At 36.2% G+C, this 19037-nt stretch overlaps 1 protein-coding gene across 8 annotated transcripts in view; it reads left to right on the top strand.

Annotated features, from left to right (window-relative positions):
- Nucleotides 1-19037, top strand: part of SIPA1L2 (signal induced proliferation associated 1 like 2) — a 225149-nt gene that overhangs the window by 108188 nt on the left and 97924 nt on the right. For 7 of the 8 annotated variants that reach the window (XM_075748691.1, XM_075748698.1, XM_075748697.1 and 4 more), the window contains one exon: nucleotides 2704-2776. The exons of the other annotated variant lie outside the window; for it this stretch is intronic. The gene's annotated coding sequence lies outside the window, so the exon portion shown is untranslated. The remainder of the gene's footprint in view (nucleotides 1-2703; nucleotides 2777-19037) is intronic. 8 annotated transcript variants of the gene reach the window in all.

Genomic DNA, 19037 nt, shown 5'->3' with positions numbered 1-19037 from the left:
AGCAACTCAGATAGGACTCTGGGAATAGTAAAAGATGAGATGTCCAGGAAAAACAGGTGTATGATAATCACCTTATTCACAGGAGTCTTATGATGTCTAATGCTGCAAATAAGTTTTAAAGTACATTTAAGAAAATAGGCATAGTTACTCCTGATTTCTGATTTACAATTTGTTACTTTATGGGAGTTTAAAGCACATACGTTACTTTAAGCTTTGAGTATTTTATTTTTCTTTTCATTTGTAGATCTTCATGAATATAGGGGCAATATGTTATGAAGAAAACTCTTAGAATGCTGGTGAAATCATTAATTATTTTTTTAATATATTAAATTATTTTTCTTTTCAATTATTAAATACTTTTTCCCCTCATGCAGTGTTCTGTATAGGAATTTTGGATTAAAAAAAGTTAATATGTGGATAAAGCCTAATGTTTTCCTATTTGACTGCCTCACAAAAGAGCTACATAATTCTCTAAATCCTACTTTACTCTGTGGATCAATTGATTCCACTTTCTTCTCCCATAAATAGGCAATCTGGAAATTGTCTTTGAGACAGATATTTTGAAGCTTGCTCTTCTAGTGATTTGCAATGTCTGAAGTTACCTTAATTTTTTTTTTTGTGAGAAAGACAACATTAATAATGATAACATTTTCATAAAACTATTTACAGAAAATTGAAACCAGTTTCTTTTGGAAAATTGACCAGATTCCATAGCCATTCTGGAAAAAAAAATAAATTCATTTTTGCAATTGCTTTGTGCTCATGTATTTACTTTTCTGGTTCTCCCTCTATGCTGACTAATGGCATAGATAATTTGTGAATCCAGAGGCTCCTATTGGAAAATAAGGATGGATTTTGGTTATTATCTGTCTGGAGAGGCTTATTGAATATTTGTGTGTGTGTGTATTTATTTATTTGTATTTGATTTAGTTTATGATTCAATTTCAGTTTTATATTGGAACAAATGTCTTTCTTACAGTGACAGTATAAGACTACAGTTTGGACTTGTACCTATATAGAAGTATGTATCATTTATAACTTGTGATAATCTTTGTTTTAAATTGTTGTCTCCAGTTGGTCAGATTAGACTAAAATACATGCCAATCTGCAGTTTGTACAAGGATATATAGTTTTGCCTCCAGCAATAACCTAGGTGAGAAAACAAATCTGCCCTGCTGGACTTCCTTTCATCCTTCAGCTCTTTTTTGTACCATATGGAAGGATTGTTTAGAATTTGGATATTCTTATTTCTTATGGGGTTTAGGTGTTGTTACTGCGTTCTCAGGTTCTTTCTTCCAGGATTCATGAATAAAAAAGTTAAGATGTTTGGCTTTAGTTTCAGCTTTTGAGTGAGGTTTATGTTTGAAATTTCTCTTAATCAGATGTAATTTTTAGGTTAGGAATGAGATTTTTCTTTTTAATATCCTGGGTTTTTTTAATTTTGTCTTCTGTTGGCAAACAGCTTAGTTATCTAATGAAGTTGGTGAACATTTCTACTGGTATAGTTTAGTTTTGTTTTAGCTCTCCCATAAAAGCTACACTGGTGAAAGTGTTTGCTCAAGCTCTAGGTTATAACTACACCAGGAGGTTTTTGCTACTGTGAACATACTAGTAAAAGACGTAAGTGGCTGCCTAGTTTTGGCTAGGCCTAAAATGAGGATAATAGTAAACTGTTCTGCATTCCATCTGTATGGGTTTTTTTTGTTTGTGTGTTACTGGTGTCTGTACTACCTAGATTTGCAGTTGACTTAGGATTTTGAGGCTTTGTGTTCTTTTTCATTGTATGCACTATTCTGTAAAGTACTTACTAGAATTATTTTTATCCCTATGGTGGTGATTTAGTACAGGAAATAGCATCTGTTCCTGCTGTGTGTGTTTTCTTTTTCCTTTCTTTCATATGAATGTAACACTGTGTATTTTCAAGGTAGATTTTACTATCTGAGGTCATGCTAAAATGGAACTCCCTTTGAAACTGTGTTAGCACAGATATAAAACAGAAAGCCAAATCACCTTATTGGTAGATGATAGTTTTCTATGTTCTGTGTCTCTGTATGTTGATCAGACCTATCTAAAATATTTTTACTTTACATATACTTTTATTTTACTTCATTCAGAAGTAAATGTAAGAATGTCAAATGTAAAGTTCGTAGTGTTAGGTATTTTATGGGCTGTAAGCCATCCCACAGATTCTCATAGAATGTTTCTAAACTTTTTGGATAGACTGACTACTGTCTTCCTTTAAAACATTTTATGGAACTTCATTAATTTTTCTCATACTTGTACTTGACAATATTATTAAGCTACTTGCTTTTTATAATACAGTTCTAGGAATAGCTGTGGACTCTTTGTCATGACCTTTGAAGCAGAGCCATAATGAAACAGTCTGATGGTTCAGCACCTACTGGTTCATGACCTCTACCCTAGCAGAGCTTTTTTTCCAGTTATTGCCAGTAACGTACACAGATAACAGTATTACATTATCTGTTGCGACACATACATATGGTATGTGCTACACTAGGCTCAATTTTAAAACCATTCAGTTGTTCATGATATTTTATTTTCATGTATAAATTAGTAGATTCTCATTTTACACAAGTGTTCATTTAAGATTATTGGTTTTACTTATGCCTTAGTGCCATAAGCAGACATGTTCACCTAAAAATTAAAAAAAAACCAAACAAACCTTTCTTATTTGATTTGTAGGTGTCTCCATTTTACTGATATCAGAAAAAAAGTGACTCAAGTTGGCATCCTTTGGGAATCATTCTAGCCAAAGGTAAGCATAATTTCTAACCAGGCACAAATATATTTTTGGTATTTTTGTAGTATTATTCTACCTTTAAAATAAATGGCAACTGTGCTACTGTCTCTCTTGGTGTTTGGCATCTCACAAAATGAATTTCTTTGGGATGTCTAAAGCATCTTAACAAACCCATAAGAGAATAATTTATCTGGCTCAGCATATAAGTGAAGTTCAGTCTTTTTTGAAATTTGTAACTTGGCAGATTGCCTCTCATTAATATTGAAGTGTCTGGTACAATCACTTTGAGGCCATGCTTATTATACAGCTGCTATACAGAAGATGATTGCATTCTTAATGCATCAGATGATAAGCCAAAAATAAAATCATAATTTTGGTGATTTGGAAATTCTTAGCTTGGTCGTCCTCTAGAAAAGATCGAACATGACCAGAAATAGACACTAGCATAATATGCTGAAAGATTGTCTTTTGTAAGGGGTAATTAGGCTGTTTGCTGAAAATCCTGAGCTTACAGTTGCCAAAAATCATGACATCTTGGTATTTTCTGCAACAGGAATTAAGAGGTGCAGTCATCCTCCTAATTCTGCAAACTCCTTGATCTAGTTCAACTGGATTGCTTTCTAGTTCTAGCCTATGGCTCAGGTTTAGAAATACTTCATGTTGGCTGAACATAATTTGTCATCTAATGAAGACATGCTCCCTGCAGCACAGTGAAGAAATGAGTAATTTATTAGGGGGTGAACACTTTCCCGTCCATGTGTGCATGCATGTTTACTTCTTTATAAAACCTGATTTTGGAAATTTATAGATAAATTGTTTACTTTCAACAACATGCAAACAATTGGGAAGTATTTCAATACAAACTTGAAAAACTTCATCAAATTCACTCATTCTATTTTCACTCTATGGGTTCACCAAGAATACTGTAATCTAGAGAGAAATCTGCCACGTAACTTCAGTTAATATATCTATTAATCTGGTCACTCTAAGACATTGTAAATGTATACTGTAACTACTTTTGTTTGAAGAATGGAGTATCACATTGATAATGATAAAAAGTGGAAAATAAATTGTGTATAATTGTGTGAGACTTGAGTAGGAGTTTCAGAATTATGTTTAGTAGCTTGTGGTCCAGATAAAAAACTTTGTCTCTTACAAACTGTTTGAAGAAAACTAACTTAAAAGAAAAGCAATGATATATGTGCAAAATTAGCAATATGGATTTCTCATATTACAAGGTGAGACAGATAGTAGTGAGAGGGAGAAGTAGTTGTGGGAGACTTCTTTTGTAAAGAAGAAATAGAATTGTACAGGGCCACAATATATCTTGTGGCTCATTTGACGTTCATGGGGCAGTCTAATGTCAAGCATGTATCAGAGGTATGTACCAAAAATTAAAGGTAAGAGGTAATAAGTATTTGTAGATTTAAGGCTACATTTTGATGTAACTCAGGATTTCACAATTTTACTGCAGCTATAGGAGAAAGGAGGAAAGTAACATGCTGAAAACTTTGTTTAAGAGAAGCTCTCAAAATTTTCTCACTTTCATGTTAGCACTGAAGTTACCCTTCAGTGGATATCATAGGAAGAAGTGCTGTACTCGCGTTCCTTCTTTCTATGCAATGAGCAGATTTGGAGGAGAGGAGGGAAAGTTGAGTCCCTTCTACCTCTCTTCTTTCTAGAATAATATTATGAGGATCTGATCAATGTGAAATCAAATCAAGTTAAAAGCAGAAACAGAAATTTTAGGTAATTGTCTAAGCTAGGCTGCTAATTTTTGTAGTAGTCACTTTTTCTTTTGCACGAAGCACAAAAAGGAGTTATATACCTTCATACCTGGGAAAATAAGTAAATGTTCTGAGAAACTAGTCTAATTTAGCTTTTTTCCTAATTATTGTTATAACTGAAATTTTGGGTTTAATAAGAGTAGATGGTTTTTTTTTCTAAAAATATTCCAATTTTGGTGCAGGAAAATAAAACTAGAATCTATTTCTTTCTTTTTTTTTTGTTTAAATGGAACTGTCCCAAAATCTCTTGTTGTTTGTACGTTCAACACTAAACTATATTTGCCTAGGAGACAAACTAAGCTTGTAAAAGCTGGCATTCAAGCATCTCATGTCTGTGCTGGTGGCCAGTGTTTCTGACTAGGCTGCATCTGGTGTGAAGCAATAGTTTTCTTTCTGACTGAGCCAGGTATAGTCATGCAGTTCCTGTGACAGCCATCAAAAACAAAATTGAACTTTCTGTCCAGCCACCTGAGCCCCTCTGCCCTCTTGTGCACTACAGCAGTTAAACTAGGTGAATGCTCAATAGCTACGTGTTATCATTTATCAGGTTTTAAGTGGCTTCCTTTGCTCACATCAACTTAATAGTTTCTTTCCCCTTCTCATCTAAGACTCCATTTTTCAATAAATGTTCTGTTCTGTAATATGAAATAAGTTCACCAGGCTTCTGTGTTACTGAGCCTGATGAAGCTCTGCTGTATTAATGGCAGTGTACAACATACCTCTGAAAATCTTATCTACTACTTTTCATATAAACAGTGTGTTTTGTTTCAGCAATAGTCTAACTGAGAGGACAATATTGTAACATTTTTTATTATGTGTTGTCAAGAATATCTGCACTTGAATAATGCTAATTATGTAGTAAATGAGACCTCAACACTGGTAAATCTAGTCTAGTATTGCATTATAACCACTTCTAGTATTGCATTTGCTCTATCTTTTGGCTGTATAGTTAGCCAAGGCATAGTAGCTGTTTAAAGAAATCCAGAAGCAGCTGAAAAATATAATTTGTAATTCTCTCTTGTTCTCTTTCTATGGTTCAAAGTAATAGTAGTTGTAATACAATAATGCTGCAAAATGAATGAGGATTACAGATGTCTAATCTTGCATGTGTTGATATGTCAGTGAGGTGCATTGTTTTTCTTTCATAATTTGCAAGGTGCACAACAGAAGGAATATTGATGTTTACAGCTGGGAGAAGAAATTTATGGTTTGCTCATCCATGAACTAAATACACATTGATTTTTATTTTTTTGTTTGTTTTTGATCCATATATTCTGCTAAAATGCTTATGTCAAAATAATTCTCTGGGTATAGCTTACAGTTATGGTAGCACTAGTACTGATTAGCAGTTTTGGTAATCCTGATTTTGAAATATGTAAACCTAGAGTATTTTGTAGACCGTAAGAACTTATTAACTCCTTTTCTGTCCTAAGTATTGGCATAAGAAGATAGAAAAGAAATTATTCTCATTGTAGAAAACTGATAGTGGTTTTGTATCTGAAGAAAGCTAAGTAGTTAACCATTTATTAAAGAATGGTAACACTAAAAAATAAAAAAAACATTTGAAGTTTATTTCTGTTTAGGAGGTATTTTAAAAATGGTTACACAAAACTAAATGTTTGAGAAATGTTTACAATTTCAACTATTTAAAAAGCAATCTAAATTACTTCTATTCAGTTGTTTAGCTCTTCCAGTGGCACAGGCCTGCATTATGTCTGTAGATGTACTGTTAAGGCAGTGGAACAGATAATAAAATCAGAGGCTGTACATCCACATAGAATATATAAGAAAATATGTCAGATTTAAGTGATAAACTTATCCATATTTGCCTAAGTCACCATCTGCTTCCTGGGTGACCTTTTGATTGGGAGCATGTGTCTAAGTATATGAAGTGAATATAGAATCAGTAAACCTAAATGCAGCATTTGGTCTTAGTTTTGCATCCAGTGGCATATTTCCTTTTAATAATAAATAAATAAATAAATTTAAAATAACTCTACCCCTCTTCACCTTTAGCTGCTGATAAACTGAGCCACTAACTACTGAACCACTATTTCTTTTATATTTCTGATTTGTATAGTTATTGTATAGGAACAGATGTACGTGGGACAACTTACCCGATCTTGAAGTTTGGTATTTTGGTAGTATATTTGTGACCTGGTAAAGAACTTGCTTTTAAAGGCTTATGTATTTATGTGAATTAATGAAAACCTAAACTATTGACAGTTGGTATATGGTGTTGATAGTTATGATATGGGGGTAGATAGAACAATATGTCATTTGTGCATAAACATACCATATTTTCAGAAACTAAGGCAAAGAAAGAATGTATAGCAGTAAATTTGATTCAATAATGTATGTAGAGATTAGTGTGATATAACTTTTTCATGGAAATCATGGCATGCATTTGGTGCAAAGAAAATTGTTTTCAGAAGCTGAACTGTATTAGACAAACCACAGAGTTGCAGAGGTGGGCAGGTATCTCTTGAGATCATGTAGTGCAACCCCCCTGCTTAAGGATGGTCAGCTAGAGAAGGTTGCTGAGGGCCAATGGGCTTGGTTTTAAATATCTTCAAGGGTGGAAACGCCACAACCTCTCTGGGCAACCAGTTCTGTTGTCTGACGCTCACAGTAAAAAAAGTGTTTTCTTTGTTGTTCAGTTTGGTGTGTTTCAGTTTGTGTCTATTGCCTCTTGTATTGTCACTGAACACCAGTGAGAATAGTCTGGCTCCCTTTTCATTGCCCACAATCAAGCACTGGTAGAATCCCCCTTGAGCTTGCTCTTCTCCAGGCCAAACAGTCCCAGCTCTCTTAGCCTTTCCTCATGTAAAAGATGCTCCAATCTCTTAATCATTTTAGTGGTACTTGGATGGATTTGCTCCAGTAATTCCACGTCTTTCCTGAACTGGGGAACCCAGAACACAGGTTTCCAGATGCAATGAGGGAATGGTAATGGAATTTTAGCTCTAACCAGTAAGTAAATAATAACTAGCTAGAAATGCAGATAGGCACATGCCATTTTTGTCAATAGCAATGTAATACATTCAGTAATTCTCTATGATATCTGATGTCGATAAAGATAGTGAGGGACTGTTTATCAGGGAGTGTAGTGACAGGACAAGGGGTAATGGGTTTAAGCTGAAGGAGGGTCGATTTAGATTAGATGTTAGAAAGAAATTCTTTACTGTTAGAGTGGTGAGGGACTGGCACAGGTTGCCCAGAGAGGTTGTGGAGGCCCCATCCCCGGAAGTGTTTAAGACCAGGTTGGATGAGGCTTTGGGCAATGTGGTCTAGTGGGGGGTGTCCCTGCCCGCAGCAGGGGGCTTGGAACTAGATGATCTTTGAGGTCCCTTCCAACCCAAACCATTCTATGATTCTATGTCTCAAATATCCCTTTTTCAATCTCTAAATTGTTATTTCCTCTGTAAGAAGAATTAAAATATACTTAAGTATAAATAAAATATCAAGCTGCTTTATTTTTCAAGGCATGGTGTGCTAAATACTTCAGTTTTGAAGTGGTACATACATCAGTGGTTCTTTCATCTGTCACCTGGGTGGAAAGGTCATGGGTAATTGATCCAATATTCTGTTAAAAAGTTACTAGATCACATACTACAAAAAACCATTGGGTTGTTGTTTTCGCTTGTAAAAACATATCAATCTGCAGAGCTGGTCTTCCCAGTCTGGTTCCCTTTTGACTGTAATAAATCTGGCAGGACTTACCAGTTCAGGCAGAGGGCTATTTTGGTTCCTAAGGGCATTGAGCCAAAAAACCACCTGTGCTATGTTAGGTTTATCTGCACTGTGCTTCAAAGTCTGTGGTTCTGGGAAGATTTATTAGGTTGGCTGGATGTGTTCATTCAGCTTACTGAAACTTGGAAAGTAGTAGGACTCTCTCACCTATTCAAATGCTATATTACTCTAAATAATAAAGAGATAATGGTAAGAAGCACTAGTTGACCACTTACAAAGGCATGCATTATTAGTGAGGTTCACCAAAAATAGAAGTCAAGTTGGATTAACATGCAAGTTAATAAAACAGAAAAGCTTACTACTTTGTGCTTTGTGCTAGCTGTTTTGGAGTGGGCATGGGGAAAAAAGAGGGAGTGTTGGCAGGCTGAGTATCAGGAGAAAAGCTAGGATCAAGAGCTGGAGAGTGATGAGTCTTAAAAGGGTAAGAGATGGCTATTTTCAAAAAATTGGGAGAACCTAGGGCAAAACCTTCTAGCCCTCAGCAAATGCAGTATGTATTTTCTCTTTGAGAAAGAGGCTGATGCACCACTGGTCCATAATAAAAAGATGTAAGAAGAAACAACAAAAGCCCTAATAATCAGTTAAAAAGAATTGAAAGAATGTTCTCGGGGGGGAGGGGGAGATGCACACCATCTTGATCTCTTAATTCATATAATCAGATTTATTTCAGTAAGATGATTTGTGTATTGTTCTTTTATACAAAATAAAGGATTACAATAAATTATCTTAATTGAAGTCCTTTGTTTCTGCCTCCATGCAGAAAAAGATCTCTAATGAAATATTTGAAATAATTAGGAATGAATGCAAAGACTTTTGAAGATAAAGTGAAGAATGGGTCAAAAACATATCCTGTGAGCTTGGTTCTGGTTGGTACCAGAACTGTGCAGGATGAGTGGAAAGGCTGGAAAAAAGAGCTATGCATTTGTGAAGGAGAGACTTGTCAGAGAAAATTGGAGAATCAGAACATGTAACAGAATGGGAAAGATGAGAAATGAAAAAAAAAATAAAAATACAAGTATTTGAAAATGGTTCAGGGAGAGCCAAAGCACTTCTGGATTTAAAGCTGGTGAAGGATGTGAAGGGCAACAAAAAATCTGCTACAAGTCCATAAGCAGTAGAAGGAATGCTAGGGAAAATGTGAGCCCACTGATAAATGGGGTAGAGAATCATAGAATGGTTTGGGTTGGAAGGGACCCTAAAGATCATCTAGTTCCAACCCCTGTGCCATGGGCAGGGACATCCTCGACTAGAGCAGGTTGCCCAAAGCCCCATCCAACCTGGCCTTGAACACTGCCAGGGAGGGGGCAGCCATAACTTCTCTGGGCAACCTGTTCCAGTGCCTCACCACCCTCACAGTGAAGGATTTCTTCCCAATATCTGATCTAAATCTACCCTCCTTCAGCTTAAACCCATTACCCCATGTCCTGTCACTCCATGCCCTCATAAACAGTCCCTCTCCAGCTTTCCTGTAGGCCCCTTCAGGTACTGAAAGGCTGCTAGAAGGTCTCCCTGGAGCCTTCTCTTCGTCAGGCTGAACAACCCCAACTCTCTCAGCCTGTCCTCACAGGAGAGGTGCTCCAGCCCTTGGATCATCTTCATGGCTTCCTCTGGACTCACTCCAACAGCTCCATGTCTTTCTTGTACTGGGGTCCCCAGGTGGGGTCTCATGAGAGCGGAGTAGAGGGGCAGAATCAGCTCTCTCGACCTGCTGGTCACCCTTCTTCTGATGCAGCCCCAGGATATGGTTGGCTTTCTCCATCCTTGTGGATTCTCAGTCCTTGAAGATACTTGAAACATGCCCAGAGATGGCCAGCTTAAGCTGGGTGGGTTGGGCTAGATAATCTCCAGCAGTCCCTTCCAACTTCAACTATTTCATGATTCTGTGTGATTCTGAGAAAATTTATATGAAAAGAGGAGAAATTGACGTGTATTTTCCAAGCAGAAAAAAGCTAGAACATATTGATAAATTCCATGAATGAAAAAGATTAAGTCAAGGTGACTTGCAGCTCTTTCTTAATCAAGTTGTAGGGAAAATGCTCAAGTCGTTTATTCCTTGGTTAGTGAGCTTACGTAGCAGGGTAATAGACGTCAGAATTTTTTCAGGCTCAGTTCATTAGGGAGGAAAGATTTAATGAGGTTTTGGAAGCATTTTTCAGGTTCAAATGGGTTCTCTAAAAGAACTATCAGTGCTTTGAATTTTGTGAAACTGGCTATGCTGTAATATTTTTACCCTGTCTATGGAATGTCTAAGTTTTTGTATTCAGTACACTTTAGTCTTAAAATATTGATAATATGATACAGATGACCTTTTGTTATATTTGGTCTTCTCTTGGATAGCCTGTCACATCCACTCCTATCGAAAAAATGCAGACAGCTTAAAATAATCTCTTACAGGCTGACCTGGTCTGGTTATTAAACCAGCACACTCTGAGCCCTGTCTGTTTGCAAAGATGGGGGGAAGAGGAGGAGGCAGGAGGCGAGGAAGCATCTAGTTTCAAAAATAGAAATCTCACAAGTACACTATTTATCTTTGTTAGTCCTCTAAAAAGTTATTAATTTGCTATGAACAATACTTTGTAGTTCTTACCTGTTAGACTTTTCGCAGTTTTTTCTTTGTCTTGCCATCTCACTCTTGTCATTTAGCCTAGCAACCTCATTTGCTGCCTCATCAAATTCCTTCTTATGAATGGAGTGTGTACGCCGTCATGCATAGCAGTCTCAGGGGGCAGGAGGGGGAGAAGGAGGAATATAAAATTTTTCCACATCTTCCACTTCATCTAGTGTCCTCTTGCATACAGTTTTTCTGTTTCATCTTATTACAAATGGGAGAAAGTGATATGGATGGAAAGGAATTGTACTTTAAAAAACAAACAGGAAGATTTTCTTCTGGATTTCTCTGTCATCTTTAAGAGCAGTGACATTAAATGCTCTGGACAGCTTCAGGAAGGGCAGGCCTACACGCCAGCAAATGCTGAGGATCAAAGTCCATTGCAGCAACAAAGTTTTCTCAAAAATATAAACTAAATTTGTAAACAATTTTTGAAATGGTTATTTCTAAGAGGAGCAGGAACATGTGCTTCCATTTCTTGTACTTTTTGTTAAGCATATATAGTGACTGTCTCCTTAGAAGAAAAGAGTTCAGCCATTTCTGTATGTGACATCCTTTTGTCATTCGTCTCTTGGAGATTGTAGAAAAGTGATCTTCATTATTGTTAATGATGATAACAGCTAATTATGTTTGGGTGACTGACAGACTAGATAGACTGTCTATTTCTACTTTGCCTTTCTTTATTTTTCAGTTGGCTCCAAAGCACTAGTCACAGATATTTACTTAATTTCTCTTACTTAGTGATGAATGTTCCTCTTCTATCATGTTTAGAAGCCAGATACAAAGAATGTGACTTTGATTTTTGACTATTTATTTTTTTAAAAGAACATTTGGAAATACCTTTCTGCTCATTTTAAACTGTAGAATACACCTCTAAATAGATTAATTTGTTTATTTCCTGTTTTGTTCTCTTTGGCAAGCTTTATTTAGAGTTTTGAAGGTCAGAGTGGGCTGCAGGTTTAATTCAAAACTTTTCTAAGGAGCAGATAAACTGATGTTATAGTGTAGCCCTTTTGCTTTACATATGCTAATTATTAAATTACATTTGGCAGTTGGTAGCTTTGTCTGAGGTGGAGGAGGAAGAGTGTGGATGATATGATAGCTGATTGCATTTCAGCTAACTTGGTCTCCAGGGCAGCCAGCATTTACGGTACTTTTAGATTTAGCAAGGTAATCTTGGGTCTCTCTCACTTTGCGTTTGATATAGTTTGACTTTGAAATAGTGTTCTTAAACTACACAATAGAAATAAGTGTTTGAAATACTTTGTTTTTATCTAACAGGTTAGTGTATGTAACCATGGTAGATTTTAAGTTACTGAAGTGTGGTGTTACAAAATGAGGTAGAAAGGAAACTTGTTCTCTCATAGGATTATTACCAATGAGTTGTTGGGATTGACAATTTGTATCAAGGTAATGAAGTAATGTAGCTAAAAAGTTAAAATTAAGGCTCTCTTTTAATTTAAGCTTTCTTTTTTTTTTCCTTTTCTGGGATTAGCAGAATGTCTCTTTAAAGAAGTAACTGTGAAAATACAAAAACTGAGAGACTGCATGCTGAGATTATATTGTAGTTGATGTATATTTTATGAAATAAGATTATTTTTGTCTTGAACATCCATGTTTATATTATATTATTACATTTTTTTTGTTATTAAGCTCAGAAAGAAAACTACAATAGAATTCTCCATTGTGTTAGGTATGTGTGGCTTACTATGAGGTGTTGTGTGCATAGCTTTTTAGAACCATATACTGAAGTAATTATTTCAGTGTTGGAAGCTTCAGGTTTCCTGGTTTGACAAAAGTGAACTAAAGCACAACTTGAAACCAGATACATTCATGACAGAGGAACAACATGACAGTTGCCAGTGGAACAGCTGCAAGTCTACAGACAGTATAGGGCCTAGCGAGGTTATGCCTGTGACTGTATTGAAGCAAAAATTGAAAACTTAGTATTTTGGTGCTGCTGTGATGTGGGGTATATTTAATAACTTTTTGCAGAGATGTGGTTTCTTAGTTTCTAAACTTTTAATGTCATTATCCAGAAGATTTAAAGTCTTCTGTTTCATTCAAGGAGATTAAAACTTAAAAGTTAATTTTAAAATGAGAATGAATAAAGGTGACTATTTTAGAAGGATCTTGTAAAATGAATGGACATAAGATGTTTAGTTCAGGGTCACATGAGACATAGACCTTTGTGTAGAGCACTGTCAGAAAAAGTGGTATCCTGAAGTATTGGCATAAAATGAGAGTTCCATCCTGGTGAAACTTCCATAATATCTTGTCTCTCTTCTTTGTGAATATCCAGCTGAAGTGGATGATGTAGTATTAAACTTCACTCATCTGGCTGATTTAAAATTAGTTTGGTTTTTTTATCTATTACTTTGGTGCTGCGTGAAATATGAATAAATCTTATCTAAACTGAATTTCTTTTTATTTCTTTTGCCAGAAAAATCAGTCCCTTATACTAATTCCCCCAACGCTGGCCATAAGCTCAATGGATGGGTGATGAGGGGCTGGTGACAGAGTGCATTCTACTGGGACGTGCGTTCTACTGCATGCCCCTCATTGTACACATGCTCCCTTTTCTGGACCTTTCTTATACTCTTTCCTTCTCTTTCTTTTGCCCACTAATGCAATACTCACCTGTCTTTTATCCCTTCCTGAAAATAATAAAATAATTGTCCAACAACTTCTTTTCCGTTTGCTTCAATTAAACCACAAAGTTATGTGCACATGATCCACATAGTTACTAAAGAGAATAGAACTGAGCTCAGTTAGCACATGCAAACCTCCTGCCCCTACTGGTGCATACATTTATATCAGGTATGTATTTTAGGCGTATGTGTTCATATGCTTCCTAACCTGAGGAATCAAGCAATCCAATCTTGCTCAGGCCACGGGTAGAAGAAGGACTTGCAAAACTAATTTGTTTTGAATGTTGTATAGACTTAGAGGTAGAGAGAAACACTGCTAAGGAAGTCATAATTTTAGTTAGAATTAACTGGTAGTGCTTAATTTAATTGTCTAGTCTTACTAATACTATTTTTTCCTAGCAGTTCTCTTTATAGCTAATTTACTTTCTTCTTCCTCTTTTTCCCTCCTTCTTCCAAATCCATGGCTGGGCTTTAACATATAACTTAAGTTTTCTAACTGATGGATTACTTACTTTATTGCTCTTACTGATTTTTGAATATCAGCTTTGAGTAGAATATACTCCCTTTCTCCTTTCAACCCCTGATAACCATGCTGCTTTGTTTGCAGACAGCAATCCCAATCATTTTGATTCAAGTGTTACCAACTTGATGCTCTCTGTCCTTTTTGCATGGTCCATTTCCCTTAAGTATTCAGCCTGACAACTGCCCAGCTATGTTGGGCATACTGCTCAGTGAAGGTTTTACTATAATAGTTTTTTACTTGTGCTTTCTTTTCTAGTTAGCAGTAGAGCTAAGCTCAGTGTAAACAGATGTTTGTTTATGTTTAAATTACAGAATGTTGTAAAATGACCTTGTTTCATAGCATGGAAGGAGGCCTTACTTGTATCCCATACCTCCTACGAAGGCTATTGTATGATAGACTGGGGGTGGGTAGTTGTTTTTGTTTGAGCACTTTTATTCTTGTGCTCCCATACAAAAAATGCCCTTGCAAAGGCAGGATAGAAGTGTCTCTGTGTACTCTGTGGACAAATCTTTGCAGCATCTCATTCACACTTAATTTATTCCATAATGTACATGCTACTTTCTTTATTGAATTGTTATGAAATCTACTTATTAATTGAGTCAGAAGACACCTGGTTTTGATACTGATTCATGTTTTAAAAAGTCTTTCAGTTGACTATGTATGTGGTCTGTCAAGTGGTATTCATTCCTTCTCTGGAAGCAAACATTTCCAGAAAAGTACTGCCTGCATGTCCATTGCCCAGACTCAGGATCTACTTCTGTTATCTAATAATTGTAGACAAGAAGTTGATGACAGCTAGAACTGGGAATAAATTTTTTTGTCTGTTACATGAATAGTTTGGTTGCTAAGCGTTTCTGTATTTGGTGAGGATGAAGTAGAGATCTGCAAACTTTCCTCCCCACTTCAGAGTAGCCAGTTGCTCAGTAGTTTTGGTATTGTACTGGGGTGATGATTGCTGAGGTTCCATTTTGTAGACTTGTTGCAATAAGATTTAATTTACTTCCCTGTATTAAACGGAGAAGTGAGAACTTATTTCTTACTGGAATCTTAGTGATATTGCAACACAGCAGGAATACATAGTTATAAATGTTACTTAGAAAATAAGCTATATATTGGACAGACTGTACTCATTTTTTAATTAGTAAAATAACTTCTTTCTTAAAACAAAAAACAACCCCCCCCCAAAAAAAAAACCAACCAACAAAACCCACAACACCCACAAACAAAAAAAACCCAACAGAAACCCCACCAACAAAATTGAAACCCAAATTCAATTCCTTCTCAGAGAATTTCAGGGCAGGAAGATGTTTAGTGTGTTGTACTGTGTAGCTGCTCTGGATAATGTTTTTTCTATTTGTACTTCAGTTCTGCAGTTTTCCACAAAGCTGCTTTTCTCCAGTAGACTCAGAATTTTTATGTTAATGTGTACTCTTTCCCCAGTCACTTCACACTGTCACTGGGGTTCTGTAGAGTTCAATGGAAATAATGCCTGTCTTGTTTAGCTTAAGCACAATATGCTACTATAGTAGTTTTACCCAACTTTTTTATGTGCAAAGCAGTTTGCATGGTGTATTGAATTCTATCTCATTCTAATGTAGAGTCATTGTGTGTGTAGGATCAACTAATTGTATATCAGTAAATTGCATTCAATTTTTGTGCGCTTGTATAATAATGTGCATTTTTCTAACTTAGTTACAAATGTTGTTGCTGATGCGTACTTTTAAAATTAGTTTTATTAAAAATTAAAAAGATTCAACAAATATTCAACTTATACCTTGTTTGAGCACCAAATATGGAAAGAACTGTTGAATTAAGATGACTTGTTTATTTTTGAGGGGCTTTTAATTGCTTTTGTCCAACTAGAAAGTCAGTTCTAATAATGCTGTAAGACAATATTAACTTTTAAAAAATACATTAGTAGTTTATTTAACTTATTCTAGTTTCTTAAGTAGTTGGGAGGGAATTAGATGGACTCATTGCTTTACCTGCATATGAGGTATGTCTGACAAAGTGCGTGGCCTTACAGCAGCCATAATTTTAGCTGCTTGTACAGACTCGTGAGGAAATGATGTTCCTGGAGAAAACACAATAATAAAGAACTATTCCCTTCTAAAATTGTCCCTTGAATGGTTCCTACATACAACAATGTCACCTCTTAAATGCAGTTGGTACTAGACTGAGTCCGTTCAAATAGGAGAGACATTTTCATCTGAAATTGGGAGGCAGGGGATGGGAGTGTCAAACTAGGCAAATGAGGAAGGGTCAGTGGTTTACCTCAGAAATGTGACTATAGATTTGCTTTTAATTTTCTGCAAAGACTAACAAATGGTTCTGCTACCTCTTGCTATGATTAATTGTGTTAGGCTATTGTTTGAAGTAGATAATTTGCTGACTTTAAGGACGCATTGAAGTACATATTTGTTTTGCCTCGGTTTTGACAGGAGATGGATGGATGGATTAGCACCTAAGTGTAATGCATGATATTAACTGTTGAGCGTAGGTACAGACCCTTCTTACTCAAAGGAAAAGAAACAACATTTAAATAATCATACAGCGTAGTGGACATTTTAAAAAGTCCCGTAGGTTCCTTACTCTTCTGGAAAGAAGGATAAAGAAAAGTAAGATAACTGATGCTAGCAGTGTTGTACAGTGTCTCATCTGACTGTCTTGGATACCACAAAGGTGTATTTTGGTAGACTAGAAAAAACTGATGAATGATACTTTAGGAAGATATTAATAAGAAGGCGAAAAGATTGAGATAAAGGAAGTGGCAGGAGAGGAACAGTAGTGACATCAAAGAGAACAAAACATTCAGTGAGGAAATGAATAGTAAAACTGCAGAATGAAATGGAACCTGAAGTGAGTATTTCTAGATAAGATGACTAAACCAGAGACACATGCTTTTAAAGTCAGCTGAACTTAAATACTATGTTGGAAACCTGGACTTGTGTCAGAGTAGTAGACCTTGGAAAGGACAAGGAAAAGGATATTTATAAACGAGGAAGAAATGAGCTTGGGGAAATACAATGATGTAGGCTGTTGCTTTTGATTTCAAGGTGTTATAGGAGGCTGAACTTGCCACGACCAGATAGATCACTTTTCAAAAACAGATGATTTTGAACAAGGAGTCAGATTAATTCTGAGTTTTCCAGGATGGTTTTAGGTATCAGTGAGCAGAAACCAATTCATCTGGGTGGAAAACAGAGAGAAGATAGTGTGGATGTGTGGGAGCTTTTGGCTGGTGATTAGCAAAGCTGCTAGCTTTAGCCATCTCTGTAATTGTCTGCAAATTAAATAAATGGTTGATGACAACCATTACCATCCTAACTTTGTCTGGCATCTTAATTTACCTTATTGGCCTGTTTACATTCTGAATAGCTACGCCTGAATAACTGTTATCTCTGAACACTCATTCCAGACCAAAGAGTATTATGGTCCTAACACAGGTAAAATCTGTCTTGTGCTCCTTGAAAGGAGGATGATGTAAGTATGGATTGAGAAGGAAAGTATTGCACAAATTGGGTATGATTTGGTGAATTCAGGGTTCATAGTACATGGAAATAGAGAAAAGAGGAAGTGAAGAAGCACACAGCATCCTCAACATGTGAGATAAAAATGGGAGACTGAAAGACTCCTACATTAGAAGGAAAATACTGGAATAAATTCAGATGGGAGCTACATCATGATAGGCAAAGAATTCCTCTTGTATGCAGCAAACATGGCATGCAGATGCACACTATCACTTTTATGGAAAGTTAACAAATTCTTAGAATGGAAGAAAAACCATATATATGCTATTTATTTTGTAAATATAAATTTGCATAATAAAATCTTTCTAGTGAAATGTGGACAACCTAGTTAATGATGTGATGAAAGGCTGCTATATGCTGAAACAGCAAATCATGAGACTTTGGCACTGTTTTTTTTCCCCTCAAGACTTGGCATTTTGGATAGAAAAATATGAGCAGATTCTTGAATAAGACTAATAAGAAAAATAAGACTGAAACTGTGCAGCCTTCTTTTAAGTGGAATGACATGGCTCCTTAAAACATAGTTTTAGCGGGTGTCCCCCACTCCCTCATTCTCAGAGCAGTCTGCTACAATTTACTAATTTAAATTTGTGCCACTGCCAATGCAGGCCTCACGTAATCAAGCCTTCTGAAGTGCAAGTAACCTTTTAATTTTTCTAAGTACGGCTTTAGATGGTTACTTAGCAAGTTTGCACCCCTCTGTTTTGGCCCAGATTGCTGCCTAAATTTTAACATAGCTCTCTACCTAAGGGGGGAGCACGGGGAATGGCACAGGGGAAGTCTTGCTTCATATAAAATCAAAACTGTTGACCAGTAATTCAGTCTGCATTTTCAGAAGGCTGTTTATCCTCTAGGAAGAAGAGGTGTTTTTTTTCTCCTAGATACCATAGTCTAGAGTCTATAAAATCTCTGCTTAGTTCAGTTTAAGCCTATAAAACAGTGTTTAGAGTAGTTGAAGAACAATATGAGAGGGAATTTGTGATTATAGTTAACTTTAAAGATGGTACTAGAATTCACACATACGCTTTTGCAAAAATCATTGTTAACATGGATTTATAGACAAAAGAGAGTATGAATGCATTCGTATGCAAAAGTATTTTTGTTTCCTTTATGCACACACTGTAGTGTAAGTCTTCATATTCACAGAACCACAGAACAGTAGAGGTTGGAAGGGAGCCCTGGAGATCATCTAGTCCAACCCCCCTGCTAAAGCAGGATCACCTAGAGCAGGTTGCACAGGATTGTGTCCAGGTGGGTTTTGAGTATCTCCAGAGAAGGAGACTCCACAACTTCTCTGGGCAGCCTGTTCCAGTGCTCGGTCACCCTCAGAGTAAAGAAATTTTTCCTCATATTCAGATGGAACTTCCTGTGTTCCAGTTTGTGCCCGTTGCCCCTTGTCCTGTCACTGGGCACCACTGAAAAGA

Source organism: Balearica regulorum, chromosome 3, assembly GCF_011004875.1.
Source record: "Balearica regulorum gibbericeps isolate bBalReg1 chromosome 3, bBalReg1.pri, whole genome shotgun sequence".
In the NCBI taxonomy this organism is placed as follows: Eukaryota; Metazoa; Chordata; class Aves; order Gruiformes; family Gruidae; genus Balearica; species Balearica regulorum.
This window is presented reverse-complemented; position numbering and strand designations above follow the sequence as displayed.